The 17,720-nt window shown below is 48.4% G+C and overlaps 1 pseudogene; it reads right to left on the reverse strand.

The window, feature by feature from the left end:
- Positions 1-281: 281 nt before the first annotated feature.
- On the reverse strand, positions 282-946 carry LOC128780165 (alpha-1,4-N-acetylglucosaminyltransferase pseudogene; annotated as a pseudogene).
- Between the last annotated feature and the right edge of the window lie 16,774 nt (positions 947-17,720).

A 17,720-nucleotide genomic window follows, 5' to 3' on the forward strand; every position in this document is an offset into this window, starting at 1 on the left:
TGATAGAGGACTAGATCACGTTGCCCTGGGAAGCTGTCACCATCTGCAGTGCCACCTCTACCATAGCGCACACACATGATTTGGCGGCGCCAGGGTCAGTGCCTGACACGGAATGAGGCCAAAAGTCTTTGGGACTTGTCTATGTCAGACAGGGGAAGCTCACCCTAACTGACGTGTGGGTAAGGTCCCACACCCCTGGGGACAGAGGCCATCAAGGGAAAGTGTGGCTCTCCAGGCAGTGTGTAGTTTCCTGATGTAGCAGCAACAAACCAGCATTGGCTCTATTTGTTCCCTGGACCCAAGTCCCTAGTCACCAAGCCCACTGGGCCTTGAATCAGATCCCTGTACGTCTGGGACAGTGCTTGTGGCAGAGATTCTCCACCAGCGTGTTGGTGCCTCTAACCATGCCTCCCCCTTCCTGGTTCATGTAGTTCCACAGATGCAGGGCTTAGGAGTGGTTGAAGCTGGGGTCTGTGTCCCAGACTTCATAGCACGGCCTCTACTCTGGACAGGAGAAAGGGTGAATTCTCTGTGGGTGGAGAAAGGACAAGTTTGAACACCTGAGGTCACTAACCCCCTGGAAGTCTTCAAGTTTGCACCACAGTCTCAACATCCTCGTCATCAACTCAGGTCCCTGCTTGCCCCATATGTGTGAGTTGTAGTGTTCAACAAAGTTGTCCATGCACTCTCACGCTGAGGTGTGGCAGGGGCGGAATCCAGACATGCCATCACTAGTGTACCGAGAAGCCTGTGCAGCCAAAAAGTTCTTCTCGGTGTTGGGCCTGATGGAAATGACATCGGTTTTCCTGTAGATGCCCCTGCACTTCCAGATGACTGTAAGACAGAAGGCATCTGAGGTGACGTGCAGCCAGTTTCTTTGTGCACTGGTGTTGATCTTCAGGAGCAGGTGGGCATCAGCCCCCAGCAGCAGGGAAGTGGTCTGAGGTCACAGCAGGAGGCCAGGGCCTGGGAGCTGGGGAGGGCCCAGCAAGCCAGCTTCCCAAAACTCTAGTGGCCAAAAGTCCAATTTTGAGAGTTTACTAAACTTGCCTCTTCCATCCCATAAAGGTGACTTTCAGTAAATAGTTGCAGCAATCAGTATGCATGGGAAGACTTCAGTGGCATTTAGGATTTCGTGCAATCGTTTTATAAAAAAATGAAAGCAGTGGAAGGGGCAAACTCAGTTGCCCAATCAGGGCAGCACACGTGGTGGTCACCAGCAGCTGATGACACATTGGGCCATCCCTAACAGCTGTTCCCCACAGAACCAGCTGAGACCACACAGAATAGCAGGCACATGTGTCAGGAGCATGTGTTCCTGATTGAGTCTTTCCTGGGAGTCAGCTGAGCAGCCCAGCACCAAGGAAGAGACAAGAATCACACACAGTAACTATGCTATTCACTCAAAGTAGAACATAAACATATATTAATATCATGTTCGAACTCTTTAACTATCTAAGGGAAATATAATACAAAACAATCATTGGAAATGATAATCCCAAGTTTCATAGTCTCGGTATAAGCGTCCAGGAGGCAGCATGGTGGCAAGGAAGTGGTCAGCTTCTTGTAAAGCAGATTTCTGGAGCCAGGTTGGCAGCAGGGTAGAGTGGTGAGACCAGTGGCAGTTTATTCATCCTGCTGTCCACAATGGGCACTGCCCCAGGTCCCTCCTCACCCTCACCACTGACAGTGGTCCACCCTGTCCCGGCCCAGGGCAACACTAGTGGCCATTTGTTAGGAACCCTGTGCTGGCAACTGCAGTGAAATCCCAGTCTGGTGAGCACCTCCTCCTCGCAGGTCCCGCTCTGAGACTTCTGGGCTCTTCAGAAGAAAAGGCAGGAAGACTGGCATCTAAAGTCACATGGGGGAAGAGAGACACTGATTTATTCCATACCTGCCTCCTTTCACGAGACACATACACTCGTACACTCAGCCTTGCCTCTTAGTCTAGAAAATGTCTCCAAATGACAGTGCCTAGGGACAAGTGTGACCTCCACCCAAGGAAGCCCCAGGGGAATGAGGCAGAGAGGGTGGGAGTCTCCCTTTTTTAGACATGAATACTGAGGTAGACTGAATACTGGCCATGCAAAGGGACATGAGGTCCGGAGTCCTGGAACCTACAACTGTTACCTCTGGAAAAGGGTCTTTGCATATATAATAAATTGAGGATGTGATGGGGACTTAGAGGGGGCTCCCATTCATCTTTCCTAGCTGCCTGTCCCCTCTGTCCTCTGTGCTCCCACCACCCTGTGCTTGGCTCCGTCACATCACTGAGTCCTGTATACCAATGAAGATGGCGTGACCTGGTGCAGACCAGCCTCAACAAACACTGTGTGAAACGAATGAGTGAACGAATGAACGTTTGAGGCAGAGCAGTAGGAACTGAAATGGAAGTGTGAAAGGCAAGTTAGCAGGCAGGACAAATACCCTTCCTCTGATTTCTGGGCAAGATCAACAACTGTCCTTTCCTTAGACATTTTAAGACAACAAGTTTAAACTGGACAGACTTCCCCATATTATGGACACAATTTAGCATATTCTCATACCAAGTGTTCTGTTGTCTCTTTGACATTTTGCATAATGTGAAACTTCCTTTAAACATAAAATACCCACTTCATACTTGTCCAGGAAATAATTTCCATGAGTTCATGGATGGCTGTTAGTAATATTTTCCTAATGCACACGAACAGAAAAAAAAGTATTATAAAATTATTCATCCATGTACCAATCAAAATTATCTTTCCTATTCCTATGATACATAGGGCATACTCTGGAAAACCCCTTTGCATGAAGGGCTGTGGGTGGGCCTGCCTGGACACAGGGAGACAACAGACGTGACCTCCCTCTGGCCACATGCATCCATGGCTGAGTGGATGGGGTAAAAGGAGTTGGGGTACAACCCTGTATGGGCGGACACGGACTGACTGGAAGCCCCTCCACCCCACTCCAAGATCCAATTATAGCAGGCCCGTGGATCTGGGAATCCTCTGGAACTGGGGAGGCCCCAGAACCCAGCAACACAACTACCCTTGTTCCCAAAGTTCCCTAAGGGCGGACGTTGGAGGTTACTTGCCCATGTCCTTTAACCCTCCACAAGAACCACCTGCCTTCCCTTGTCATGACATGCCAGGGCAAAGCAGCAGCAATGACCTCAGACAGGGAAAAGTCTGAGCTCCACAGGAAGCTTTGTCCAGAGGCAGGACTGGCCCAGCCTTTTGCCCTCCTGCTGCTTCAGAACAGTGTTCATTGAGTTTTACCTCTGCCTGGAGCAGCAGCTCCCGGGGCTGTGGGTCTTGTGCCAGCACTGCCTGGCCTGCTTTCTAGAGCCTGAAAACTAACAAGCAGCTCTCTCTACATTAGCAAAGTTCACCTTGTGGTCAAAGCAGGTAAAGCAAAGCAGAGCTAAGCTGCCCAGCAAAGAGCCAATCCTAGGAGAAGCGTTTGGGCAGGCCACCTGCTGGAACTCTGGCTGCCCTCTGCTTCCTTGAAGGACCCTGGTGTTCACCCCTGCACTCTCCATCCACCCCAGACTCTGTTTGCCCCACAGAGGCTTTCAGACTCAGTCACCTGTGAGGACCCTACCACTGTGTCACCCTTTAGAACCAACCCCCGACACATGCAAACAACCCAGGGCCTTCCCAGGTCAGTGCCCCAAGCAAGCCCTCTCACCAGCTTACCTGAAGCCTTGCTGCACCATTCAGAAAACTTGCCCTCCTTCTCGCCCCTGTGCTTCACAAAGTGTCTGAAAGTCCTTGAGGGGACACCCTTTGCATCCGAGAGAGACAACAGTTCCCCTTAGGGGACAGGGGAGCCCCTCCTTCTTGCTCCCCTAAGCCTTTAAATCTGCTGCTGCCCCAAGAGCCCTTGGGACCAGTACCTGGCAGTCTGGAAGAGCAAGACAAGAGTGGCTGAGAAGGGCAGGCAGCAGCTTCACAGGCTGCCAAAAGGGTGCTGCTTGAGGGTCTGGGTGCCTCAGCAGAACACACAGAGCAAGATGGTACAAAGGGGCTGCACACAATTCCACCCACATCACAGTGTACGAGGCTCAGAGCATGCCTTTCCACAAGCTGACTGAGTCCTCGGCTGGGAGCTCACGGCTTGCTCCTCTTTGTACTTGAGGCACTATCCTTATGATGGACGAGTCGTTCTGTGCAGCTACCAATGTTTGAAACCTACTGCCCAAAACAAATGCCAGGTACCCTTCTAAGACCTCCTGGAAGTTGCTTGGACCTTTGACATGTACCCAGAGCCCATTGGGTCTTATTAGGCAACTAAATCCAGGATGTGGATTCTTTCAAGTTTAGAAAGAAATGGTTCCTTTTTATTTATTCTTTTAGAAGTACAACTTTTTCATTGTTGACACCATTACAGATGTACCCCGTTCCCTCCCTGCCCCCGCCACTGCCCACCTCACTCAGCCCCAGACTGCTCTGTCCTTCACCACACATTGCTGTCTGTGTCCATGAGCTAGGCATGTATGTGTATGTAATGTTTTTCTCATCTCTTCTAGTTCACAAAAGAAATGTCTTAAATAGGCCTGAACATAGGGAGAAAGTTAGATTAAGCAGGAGTTGGAAACAAAGGGGACAGTATCATTGCTGAAGTAACCTAGGTGTCCATCTCTCTTCTAATCTGAATCTACACCGATAGTCTTTTCAATAACATCATGTCCATCTTTGTTAATAAGATGGGGGTATTTTATTTAACAGTATTAGGAGATTTTATCAATGACTTTAATGATAATATGCATGCTCTGGTTAAAAAGGAGCATGAGGACGCAACAGCATTGAAGCCTAGTCTGTACTTCACAGGCTTTGAGTTCCTGGATTACCAACAGCTACCTGCTCAGTGTGTGTGGCCTCTGTGCACCTGTGATGGACACTTAACTCAAGGGACCAATGCAGAGGCCAGACTGAGCCAATGAAATTCCCTCGGTCAGGAGTAGAGATCCAGTAGAAAGTAACCAATGAGGAGACTGTATGGAGAAGTCAGCACACAGGGTGGCATCTGAAGCAACCATTGGAAGAAACAGAGGAAGAGACTCCCCTGCCACCAGGATGTGAGGGGAGAAGCTGCGTGGGTTTTTACTGTTAGATACCAATGGTGCCCCCATTGCAACAAATAAGATGAAGAAGCCTTCAAATTAAGAACCACAGCACCTTCGTCAGTTTGACAGCGCCCTGTGTCCCAACGGTGGCCCTGGCACTTACTCTTTTTCTGCCTGTGCTTTCCTGTCTCTCTTGCAGGTCATTCCCCAGGGTTTCGCCCACCAACTTCAGCAAGCTGATGTTCTGTCACTGAGCTTCCAGCACCTTCTGCCGTTCATCTTGCAAATCTGTTGACTCTGTAGCAGGAGCCAATCACCAAGGTCAGCCTCGGGTGCCCGAAACCTCCATCCCCAAAGCCCCACCTCACCCACCTGGCCCTCCCTTCCCCAGGGATCCTGGGTTTTGGCTCATGCCCTCAGGGCCACTGACCCAGTCCGCGTGTCCATCCTGGGTCAGAAGCTGGGGTGTTTATGTTCCTTGGCTCCTCTGCCCAGACCCCCTAGCCACATTCAGGTCTCTCATTCCCTTCCAGCCTGGACCTCTAAGATCTGGGCTCAGTCCTGCACTCAGGACAACTTGAGGATGCAGGCTTTTGCCTCACACTTGAGTGTTGGCAGCAGCTCGTTCCCTGACTCCATTCTGATACCAGATTCCAGGCCCTGTTGGCTGCCAGCACAGCCACAGCCAGCTCCTCCTGATACCCTGAACCCACTGCATCAAATTTTATCTCTTTACGTGGATAACATGGTGTACAGGATACACAGGTTCCTGCTCTCTTTACATTTATTGTCTAGGTCAGATGTTCTCCCTCCAATTCAGATGTGGTAAACATCCAAATCCAAAGAGGTTCAAAGGCACATGCATTTCCTGCCCCCACCTCCCTCCAGAGATGCTGATTCCATAAGTCTGGGGAAGGGCTCTAGAATCTGTATTTTATGTTGCCCAGATGATTCTGGTGGAGGTGAGCCATAGACCACAGCTGAAGAAATACCCACCCACAGGGTAACCAAACTAGCAATTACAATGAAATAGGGCAACTGCTATGCAGGGGCCATCTAGGCTGACTCTGCGAATCCTCCCTGAGTGCTCTTTTTGCCCAGTGTGGGGGCCACTGCAGTTAGAACTGGACCAGCCCTTGGATTCACTGAGAAGACATTTACTGACAAGCCACATGAGTGTGAACAGGCCAGTGCTGGGTGCTGGTGCCACACAAGAAGACCCTCAAACATTCACATTGAAGATGGTAATCAACCCTGGCTGTATGTCTGAACCACCTGGGCCCCATGCCAAGCTAGTTCCTTCAGAATCTCTGGGGAGGGCCCCTGCCCTTCATATTTATATTTAAAACTCCCTGGATCTTCTAAGAAACAAGCAGGCCTGAGAACCCACGGCTCAAGAGCAGTGGTTTACAAAGTGTGAGCCACAGCACTGGCCCCAGCTGCTAAGTTATGGGAAATACAGATTCTCAGAGCCCACCCCAACCCTACTACGTACAGAGTTTGGAGTGGGGATCCCTGTAGCCTGGGAGTAAGGGGACCCCCTTCTTACTGTACAGTCCTGGCTTTCATGGCTCTAGTTCCCTTCACCCCATCAGCAAATCCGTTTCAGTGTTGGTCACCAGGGAAGGAAACGAGGTCTCACCTTGATTGGAAGAATGCATTTCCATGTTCATAGCCTTCAGACCCATAGTGCCCCCTGCGGAGAAGGAAGATTAAGTGGCTCTAGTGAATTGGACCCCACCCCAGGCTGAGAGAATGTGTGGGACCGCATGCCAGAGCCAGTCAGGACAAGTAAGGCCACTGGTCATTTCTCCACCAGAGAGGGGCAGGCAGGAGCAGTGGTCACAAACAAAGAAAATGAAGGCAGAAGGTACAGACTAGACAGGCCAGCACTGCCCCCTCACTGGCTGGCTAGGCCTCCAAACTGTCTAATTCTCAGTGTCTTCTTCTAGATCATGAAGATATCTATGCCCACCCCACATTAAACCGTGGGGACAGGATAGTGAGACAATGAATCTTAAGTGCTGACAAAGCACATAGCGCTCACCTGAGCCCCAACCCTGGGAAGTTCAGACCCACAGGAATAGTGCCTCTCTAGGCTGGTTGCAAGGCTGGGAAGGAAATGTCTAGCCTCAAGGCGGGGCATTGGAGGAGACATTTGGGTGTTCAAGAAAAGGCAGATAGGAATGGGGAGGCAGGGTGGATGGAGTACAAGGGGCCAGTTTCAAAGCGGAGGCCAAGGTCTCCAAGTGAGAGCAGTGCCCTGTACGTTACTGCCTGCTTTAGATGCCAGTACCTACAGTGCATTCCACACTCACACACTCACATGCACAGACACCAGAACACCAGAGTACCCAAGAGAGGTGAGTGATACTCCAAACAGGCCACATTCACATAGATCTGGGGTAAAGTTGCTATTCACCAGGAACAAAGTAAGGGTCGATGGCCTAAACCACAGGCAAGGTGAATTAGAAGGAGCCGGTTCATGGACCCTACCCATGAAACACTGCCCCCAGGAATCTTCCCCTACCCCATGTCTCCATCCCTCTACAGGGACGAGAAGGTCCCCCAAGAAACCCAGTCACTGCAAGGAACGCCCTCAGCACAAATGCCTGGCTGGAGCCCTGTCTGTCCCAAAGCAAAGGTCTTCTCAGCATCCTTTGCCCAGCTGGAGAGCTTGGCACCGCATGCCCTCAGCCTCATCCTAGAGACTGACTGGTGAGGGACAGGAAAGAGAAAAGGCCAAGACAGCAGCCGAGACTGGGAGAAGCCACCCCGTGCAGACTTACCCTTCACCTTCCTGCGTGACGAATCTGAGTATTCAAAGAAAGAGAACACAGCAGGTTACAAGCAGCAGGGAGCTCTCCTGTGAGCAGTGGTTCTGTGTAGCACCATGAAAAACGGACAGCCTCTTTCTCCATACCACCTATTGGAAACTGGATGGAGCTCAGAGTTCACCAGCCCAAACCCCAACACATCACATGCCGTCCGTATGTGAGATGGATGGCACCAAGGTTGAATGGCAGTAACCAGAATGGCACCGTGCTTTGTGTTCCCCTGGTGGGAGGCAGGAATGCCTTCTCTTCAGAAAGGGAGAGTGGTTGGAAGGTCAGAAGCCCATGACAGCAGAGTGGGATAGTCAGTACTGGTGCCACACTGGGTGGAAATCACACCGGGCAAGTTAGGTGCACCTCCTGCAATGTGGGCCCTTTGTACTTTGCTTTCTTATACTTTACTATTACAAACACCACTACAATGGCAACCTGGACACGAGCACTGAGTCTGAGATGTTGCTCCCTAGGAGGAAGGAGGCATGATGTGGACAGTCTTGAAACTGTCTGCTCACAAGCCCTTTCCAGAAAGTGCTTTTTATTCCTCCTTTGTCACAGTGAAATACAAAGGTGGTATATTGTAACCTACCCCACCATTCTTTTGACATTGTTTCGGTAAAGGCTGACTCTGACTAATCTGTAGCTTGTAGATAAACACGTGCGTGCAAAATTCCTAGGAATTGGTTTCAGAAGATACAGAGTCTGACCTTCAAACATCCCAGCTCCTGAGTTGCTGACATTCATCAATGGGGCAGGATGACACGAGGCCCCATTTGTAACGGAAACATTTACTAAGAAGAGTTCTGGGTAACATAAGGAAGAATCCTCTGGACTGAGGCCTGAGCAGCCACAGCACTGAGGATCTTACTGTTTTGGGGGTGACAGTGGAAAAAACAGTAGAGGAATGGGTAGTATACGTGACTGAGTGAAGTGTGGCTTGGAGAACAGAAAAGCTTCAACAACAAGGGAGGCAAGTAGAGAAAGAGTGGAAAGGGGGGGCAGGGTGGATGGACTACAAGGGGCCAGTCTACATGAAGAGATGACTGGACAGTGACTGTGGGTTCGCAGCCCCCAGGGAGTTGTGGGGAGGGTGTTATCAGAACCAGGGCCTGGACCTGAAGCCACAGGAAGGGATCTGCTGGGGAAAGATACACTTCTCTACACACCTGGGGCTCATGTACACACACATAGATATACCCTCACACCTACCACGAATACACAAACCCTTAGACATATGTACACCCTGACTCATTCACACAACCATAAATATATCTTTATATGTACACTCCCACATACTCCCCAGCACACATTACATACCACACACTACACACACATACCATGCACAAATGGACCCTCCACATATTCACATACACATATCAGACACAAATATTTACACCTTCCATAAGCACACACACACACACCCTTCATACATTCAAACATGCTTTAGACACAACCTCTCCATAAACACACACTTGATGCACACACATCCTTCATACACACATCTGCCACACATGTATGATATACACACACACACACATAGTAGACATAACCTAACGAGACATTCAGGCCCTCTGGCCATGAGCAGCGTCTAACCAATGGCTCCTAACCAATGGCTATCGCCCATAGCAGCCTCAGGACCCAGGGCAAGGTGTTGCCCAGGTGGACCAGTGGCTGGGCACCCAGGCCTCCCAGTCTCCTTGCCTGTTGACGTTCCTCACCATATAGTAGCTCTGGCCACTGACCATTGCAGAAGCTGCTGCAAGTCTTTGATCATCTTGCGTTGCTTGTTCATTTCCTTCCTCAAATCCCTGAGCTCCTCAGCCTGGCAGTCCAGCTCCTGCTGACTCTGTGACAGCTGTCTCAGGCTGGCTTGAAGGTGCACCTCCAGCATGGTAACTCTGGTATTCAGGAAGTCCTGACAGTGCAGCAGGTACTGGATGGAGAGCTGCGCTAGGCGCAGCACATTGAGCAGCGCCTGGTCCAAAGGCTGCGAACAGTGGCTGCATACCTCCCGGTCCAAGGTGCAGAAGGTGATGCCAATGAGGTTCTCCTGCAGGGTGGCCACATCCATTTCCCGTGTCACACGGCCCACATCCAGGACACTCATGCGCCTCCAGTCTATGCTCCTATTGTGAGGCTGGAACCTGAAGGGAGGGATTGTGTAGGCCCCAAAGATGGAATGATGGGAACCCTCAACAGCTGTAACAAGAAACTGCAGGATCAGGGAAGCCCTGGGATATAGGGCTCCTTCACTGGCACCAAGGCCACTATAGTCAGTGAAAGAGCTGAGATAGGATCTGAAAAATGAGAAGAGAGTCCAAATTAGGCAAGACGTGTGGACTACATGTGTCAGACACCTGGCCATCAAGAGCCTAAGACAGGCGAGGGGAAGGATTTGAACAATAGCTGCAGCATGCATGCTATGCACTGACATGGCCAGAGCCATGGAGAGCAAGGGCATGGATTCTACAGTCACTCAGCTGTGGAGTCAGATCCTCAGCCTTGGGCAAGTCCCTTTACATCTTCTAGCCTTCTAGGTCTACTGGGACTTCTGGGGCTCACTTTGCAGATTTGTGGTTAGGAATCAGGCAAGTGAAGCACACAGCCTAGTGCCTGGCACCTAGTAGGTCCTCAGTGAATCCCCCATGCCCAAGCCCACTGCCAGAGGTCTTTTTTGGGGAAAACTGTCAATTGTAGAAGTTGGTCCAATGCAACCCTACACTGACCTCATGATAAAGTCCTACAACTTCCTATGGATGACAGAATCACCTAAGATCTACCACACTCCCCCACACCCTTCCCCACTTCTCCTCCAATTACATGATCATAGTGGACAGGGCCAGGCTACACTTCCCAGTTTCCCTGGCGGTAAGGTGTGATGACATGAGTATGTTCTGTCTAGGGGGCTGTAAGTGAGATGGTGTCCACCACTGCCGGGGCTGGTAAGGATGGGGGACTTAAGGCAGTGACCGTGTTTCTACACTTAGACTGAACTCAATCTGGGATGCTCTCTTTTTCTCATGCCTAATGGTTTCTTGAAAAGAGTTCCAGTTTTTTGTCAAAGACTCAGATCCTAATCTCTACCTTCTAGGTAAACATATTGTTCCTCTTTTTCAAAAGTAATTTGGCAAGAGCACCAGGGATTTTAACTCAACATTTTCTTACAGATAAACACATACATGTGTGCAAAGGTGCTCGTGTCCAGGTTGGCATTGTAGTGTTGTTTGTAATAGTAAAGTATAAGAAGAAGTATGAGAAAGCAAAGTACAAAGTGCGATAGAGGACACAGATGGTATCTCTATACAATGAAACACTATGAATCTCCTGATGAGAATAATGCAGCTTTACCTGTACTGATAGGGAATAATGGGATTATGTACACATGTGTGTGCATATATATGTGGATATACATGGATACAAATCTGTTTAAATGATATGTTAGTATGATTATAGTTAATAACAGTAAATATGTATATCTCATTAATCTATATATGATTGTGTAGAGAAATATTGGGGTAGATATACATATGACAATAATGTGAGGAGGGAAATAGAAATGTGAAATAAACATAAACAAATGAACAGAATGGTGGTTCATAGATAGGAGTTGGGTAAATAGGTAGATAGATAAATAGATACATAGATAGACAGGCTTTACATAGACCAGTGATGTTTATATATATATGAATGGTTCCTATTTGCCCTCATGTATAATAAAATTGAATAAAATATATGAATTTATGCCATATGATACATTTTTCCAAAAGCACAGACTATTTCTAGAAAAACAGACAAATCATTATCTCCGGGCATGAGAATGGAAATTAGGGGACCATTGTTTTCCATCTTCTACCTCTCCATACTATTTAAAGTTCTATGCATCATCATCTATTCCTTTTATAATTTTTAAGGAAAAAATATAATTTCTGCTGTTGAGGAACTCAATTTGGGGCAAGAAGTAGTACCTATGATTATACTAAAGTTCTTTCTAGATCATGTGAGTCAGACTTTTAAATGCAATAGAAAGAGAAGAGAAAGGTGACTGAGGAAGGAGAAAGGTCTTGAAGAGATGGTAGTGGTGAGTTTGCAAAGAGGGCAAGGGCCTCCAGGGAAAGTCCTGACCTGCCTAAGCCTCTGTCTTCTTTTAGAAAAAAGGGGGTTGGAGCCCTGCCCTCCAGACCCCCAGGGTGCTGCGGGAACGGAGGACAGGCAAAGGGAATGCACTCTGTACTAACACCAGCTGCAGTGCAGCCAGTCCCAGCCTTGGTGCCGCATGCCACCTTTGAATACAAAACTACAAACAGCTCTTGCTATGACCGTTTTACAGACAAAGAAATTGATTTCTGGAGAGGTAAGAGGTGTGTCCCAGGTAGCATGACCAGAATGGAAGAAAGTTGGAGGTGCATCTGCATCTAACACTTGTGACCTCTGCAACACCCAACGTGATTTTTGAAGCCATTTGTTCTAAAAATTTGCTTTGTTCAGATCATCATCCTTATCCCTCAAACTCATTCATTCATTCACTCACTCCTCTGCATTTATAACATGCCTTCTTGGGCCAATCCTCCCCTGGGAGACGGCCCTCAGGATGCCACTGACCCACCTTTTCCATCTTGGCTCCCATGCCTCTTTCTCAGACACTCTTCCCCAAGGCACACTCAAAAGGCAAAACCCTTCAGCCACAAGTACCTCTACCATGCTCTTCTCCATGACGAGAAGACCAGCACATTTCTAATTAATGTGTCATATTATTTGAAACAGAAAAAAGGAAATAAAAGGCAAGGCAAGACAAGGCAAGGCAAGGCAAGAGAGCATAACAGAAGTGGGCAAGATGATTCCATGTTCAGCTCCAAGCTACCACAATGTCAGCAGAACCTGACACAACTGTCACAACAAGCTGCACCTTGGAGCAATAGCAGGTCACCAAGCATGCTCATGCTGTGGCCCAGGCAGGGTAACAGGACACCTGGTTTCTATCCTTCAGATCGGGAAACTCGCCTGAGAACTCACTATTCACCTAATAAAGCTTTATCCTTCAGATGTTTGCTCACAGTTCTCTCTCTAACAATGAGGCCTAGAATGATCCCTCATCAGGTCTCTCAGCTGTTCCCCCCAACTTGCTCCTTCCAGCCTCTTTCCTAAACAGTTACTACCCTTTCACTCCTCCTTTAAGACTGAGTGTCCCAATGTCCCTGTCATATTCTGCTTCACCCACACCCATCTCTCCTCACACTGTCTCTCTGGGGATGAGCTCACACTACCCACAGCTTCAGCTACCATAGGCCTGTACGAAGTACTCAAGCCACTCCCAAATCTCTTTCTTGCTGGTCAACCTGTCTCTTGGGACCATTAGAACAAACCTTCCAATACTGATTATACCACAAATTGCAAATCCAAATTCTACCAGGCCCAGGAAGGTTGCATTAAACGGAGGAAACACACCAGGTAAGAGAAACCGCAGCACAAATTTGATGATAAACGGCAACTGATGCTCCATTTTGATGTCCAAGGTACAATTAAGCACCAGATTCAACTGGGACCTGGTGAGAAGTACAGTTCTCCAGGCTTATTAATTCGGAATCACTGCAGTAGGGAGTGTTTGGAGAGGGAGTGCTAGGCACTGTGGCAAAACGGGAGTGCATGCCCTGTTTAAAAGAGGCATCCACCACTGAGCCGCATCCACATGGGAATGGATTTTATGGGTTCCTCACGGGCACTGATTTAAGTGCTTTACAGAGAATATCGTGTCATTTCCCAACATTCATGGAAGTGGGAGATTATTGTCTAAGCCACACAGAAGGAAGAAGCTAGTCACAGGGGCAGAAGGCAGGACCTAAACCCAGGCAGTCTGGTTACAGACTCTGAGGTCCTGGTCACTCTGCCATGCTGCCTCTTGATGTAGCTGGACTTCTCCACATCCTTCTGCCCACACTGAAGGTGAGTGCACGCTTCAAGGCCTTGCTCACATGTCATTGCCATCATAAATCCTTTCCAGGCCCACACTCAGTAATTCCTGTCCCTCCCCCAGGCGCCCAGAGCACAGAGCATGCTCTCTGGGGGTTGCGCTCATCACATCTTGTCCTGTGCTGATGTGGCTGTGCAGGGTCCCTCACTCATCCCGTCGACAAAAGATTCCTGAACCCTGACAATTTGCCAGTTACCTTGATTCATACTGAGGATTAATGGGGACTTCGGCAACAGGCCCAGCCATTGTTTGCAGAAATAGTTAGCAGGCCTAGACTGTGTGCTCCACACAGACATAAAGCTTCACCGGTATCATCCCATTGAATTCTCACAACTGAGGACACTGATGAAGAAACTGAGAGGTAGACAAAGAAGGCAAATGACTTTCCCACAGTCATACCACTAGTAAGTGATGGTGTCTGGCTCCAGAGTTTGTTCTCCAGGAAGAGGGAAATCTACACAGAAATTATTGTACAGAGTGGTGTGGGGGTAAGAGCTAGGACAGGGTGTTGTGGAAGAACCAAGAGGGGCCCTAGAAGATGTTTCTGCCTCATTTCTCCCCCCACCCAACTTCCATCTCCTCAAGATACGGGATCCACAAGGGCTGACATCTTGTCTTATTCACATCTCTTGGACTCCAGCCCCTGCAATATTACCTGCAGCCCAGATGGCTATTAAACTAAAACAAAGTTGTCAAAATCTTAAATTATCTGCCTCAAAATTCTATATTCTTGGAGTCTTGGAGAAGTGAGGCTATGGACCAGCATGAATTAGGAGAAAGGATAAGAATGGAGTTAGGAATCCTTAATTTGGGCTCTTCAGAGTCAAAGGCTATTCACACTTCGTAAAGTGATTGATTTGTTGACCATCTGTGTCCATAGCTTAATCCTACTGACCACTAATGAAAGCTCAGGAGGCCTTGTGCGTGGGCTCAGACTCACCGGTGAGAAGCCCCAAAACCCGCACTCACTGTCTAGATGTGAGTACACTGTTGTCGCTTGCCTCCCGAGCAGCCCTAAATCCCTCACGTTGACACTCTGAGTCCAATCTCTGAAACTGATGGTGGCAGCCCCATGCCCTGGTATACAGGATTCTGAATTAGTAGTCCTAGTTCATATGGTTTTACTAAGCACCAAAAGTATGACTCTTGTCTTCCACTCAAATCCCTAGAGTCCAATTCTCAGTTGTCCTAATTCTCTGACATCAAAGGGTGAGCAAAGCCGTTGGGATTGAGGATTATGATGATGTTAGCAGCCACCATTTATTACTTATCTATGTGCCAGGCACTGTGCCAACCTTTCAGAGTACTATCTAGCCCTCATACAGCCTTGTATGCAGCTGTGATTCGCCTCAACTGAAAAGTGTTTAAACTCAGGCTCAAAAACTAAGGGAACTCCCCTAAATCACTCAGCTACTAAGTAATAAGCTTCAAGTCAAGTTCTGTTTGACTCTGAAGCTTTTGGACTATGTCAAACTACATCCGGATGATGATGAATGATACATAAATTATTTCTCGCTATGGAAATTACAGTACCTGAGGCTTCTTCACCAGACTGTGAGGACTGAACATTTAGAGAGAATCACAATACAGTAAGTGCTGGAGACCTTCAAGTCTCCCTGGATCTCCACAGACTCAACTTCACAGCTGAGTCCAGCCCACAAAGTCAAATGAGACACCTCATTTGACTTTGGTTTCCTGGAAATCACATTCCCTGAGGCGCAGGGGATGGAACCCCTAGTTTCTCCACATGGAATTAGCAGTGCACTGCTTCTCCCACATCTGGGAACAGGAACACAGGCAGAAATGACTGTCATTAGAAAATCTGAAGTTTGTTAACCATGTCTCGACGTTTTCATGGGTTCCAAGAAACATCCCAATCCCAGACCAATGTCATGAATTAATAGGACCCAAAAGAATGGGATTTATGCTAGCATTTCAAACTGTCGGCCTTTTTCAAGAGATTGTTTCTACCTGGGGCAATCCACAGCCAAGGAAGGGAACCCTTGCTTTGCATATTCCCAGTGAAGGGTGTTCACCACCGCAGGAGGCAGCAATGCCACTGGGAAACAATTCCTAGGGGCTTTGTAGTTCTTCTCAAACCTGCCCACCAACTTCTACAAAGCTGGGCATACAGGTGATTTTTTAATGAAGATATGGCTGCTTTTTAAATATAAATTATTAGTGCCGTGAGGGTGTCTGCAACAGGTGATGTTTAGCCTCTTGCCACCCGAGGCACAGATCACTGGAACTGCACAGATGCTTCCCACCTGGGGCCTATCTCCTGGCGGTTTTCCTGTGCTACCTGGCTAACTTACGGGTTCCCGGAGCCAAGAGAGTGGGCAGAGTTGCCACAGTACTGGCTCCCCAGCTCAGCTGGTCCCCACCTCTGGGCTCACTCAACTGTGCTCACCTACTCAGCAACACCCAATAGCGTCCAACCACTCAGGGCACTGCCAGAAATCACATGGCTGCTCTGTGTGGGGATGCTTCCCCAGCCTGGGAAGCTTGTGCTCTCGAGGGTGTGAAAGATCCCTATGCCGCCTCCTTGCGACCAGTGGGACAGAGAGAAGAGAACTTCTCCCCAACTGTAGCTTGAGGCCTGGGGTGTCCCAGGAATGCCACCTGCTCCCTGCCTGGGCAGGTGCCCCACCAACTATGAGGAGAAGTGGAGCCTCTCCCCTCATTCCTCTTGGATGAGATATTCTTAGATCTGATAGGAGGGCAAAGGAGGGAATGCCATGTTTAATCCCTTAGGAAAATCCAGGATCCATGTGAATGGCACAAAGCAGGGGCACCTGTAGACCCTTGGGCAGACAGCCCAGGCCACCAGACCTAAACCAAAGGGACCTTCCTGAGTTTTCATCTGGCCCCACTCTAGTCCTTTGGGCGAGTCCCAGGCTTGATCAGATGTCAGCTATCCTCCTCCCCAAACCTGCTGGCCTATCCTGTGCATCTAGCTGTGAAGCCCAGGACCAAAGTGCTCTGTCTCTCCAATATTAGTCCATAATCCTGTCCTACAGCCAGCCGGCTTAACTGAGACTCCCATTTCCGGGAATTTCTTTAAGGCTTTTCTCTCACCTGAGCAGCAGCCTGCCAAGCTCTGTATCTTGGGGCATAAAGTAAAATCCTATAGGAACACGTGTTGGGAAGGGTGCAGAGACATTGGAAGCCTGTGCATTGCCGATGGGTGTGAAAATGGTACAGGTGCTGTGGAAAAGAGAACGGCGACTCCTCAAAAAATTAAACAGAGAATTGGCACAGGATCCAGCAGGTCCCTTTCTGGCTGTGTATTGAAGAGCATTGAAAGCAGAAACTGGTATTGGCACATACAAGTGTATACAGCATTATTCACAATAGCCAAAGGTGAAAGCAACCCGTGTCCATCGACCTACAAATGGATTAAAAAATGTGGTACATACATACAAAAGAATATTATTTAGTTTTAAAAAGGAATGGAATTCTGATGCATGTTACATGAACCTTGAAAACATTATGCTAAGGGAAGTGAGCCAGGATCCAAAGGGCAAATATAACCTGATTTCACTACACATCATACCTGAAATAGTGAAGTCCACAGAGATATTCGGGAATCTACAATAGTGGTTACGAGGGCTGAGAGGGGGTGGGCAGGGAGTGGGGCGTTAGTGTTTAATGGCAGAGAATTTCACTTTGGATGATTGAAAAGTTCTAGGGGTGGATAGTGCTATTGTTTGCACAATAATGTGAATGTGCTTAATGCCACTGGATACACACTTTAAAATGGTTAAAATGGCAACCGTTATGGTATGTACATTTTTATCACAATTTTTAAAATGTTTATTTAAAAATGTGCTGGCACAGTGACCAGGACCAAGTAGGAAGGCCTATGAGAACCTGC

Source organism: Desmodus rotundus, unplaced genomic scaffold, assembly GCF_022682495.2.
Source record: "Desmodus rotundus isolate HL8 unplaced genomic scaffold, HLdesRot8A.1 manual_scaffold_63, whole genome shotgun sequence".
Classification (NCBI taxonomy): Eukaryota; Metazoa; Chordata; class Mammalia; order Chiroptera; family Phyllostomidae; genus Desmodus; species Desmodus rotundus.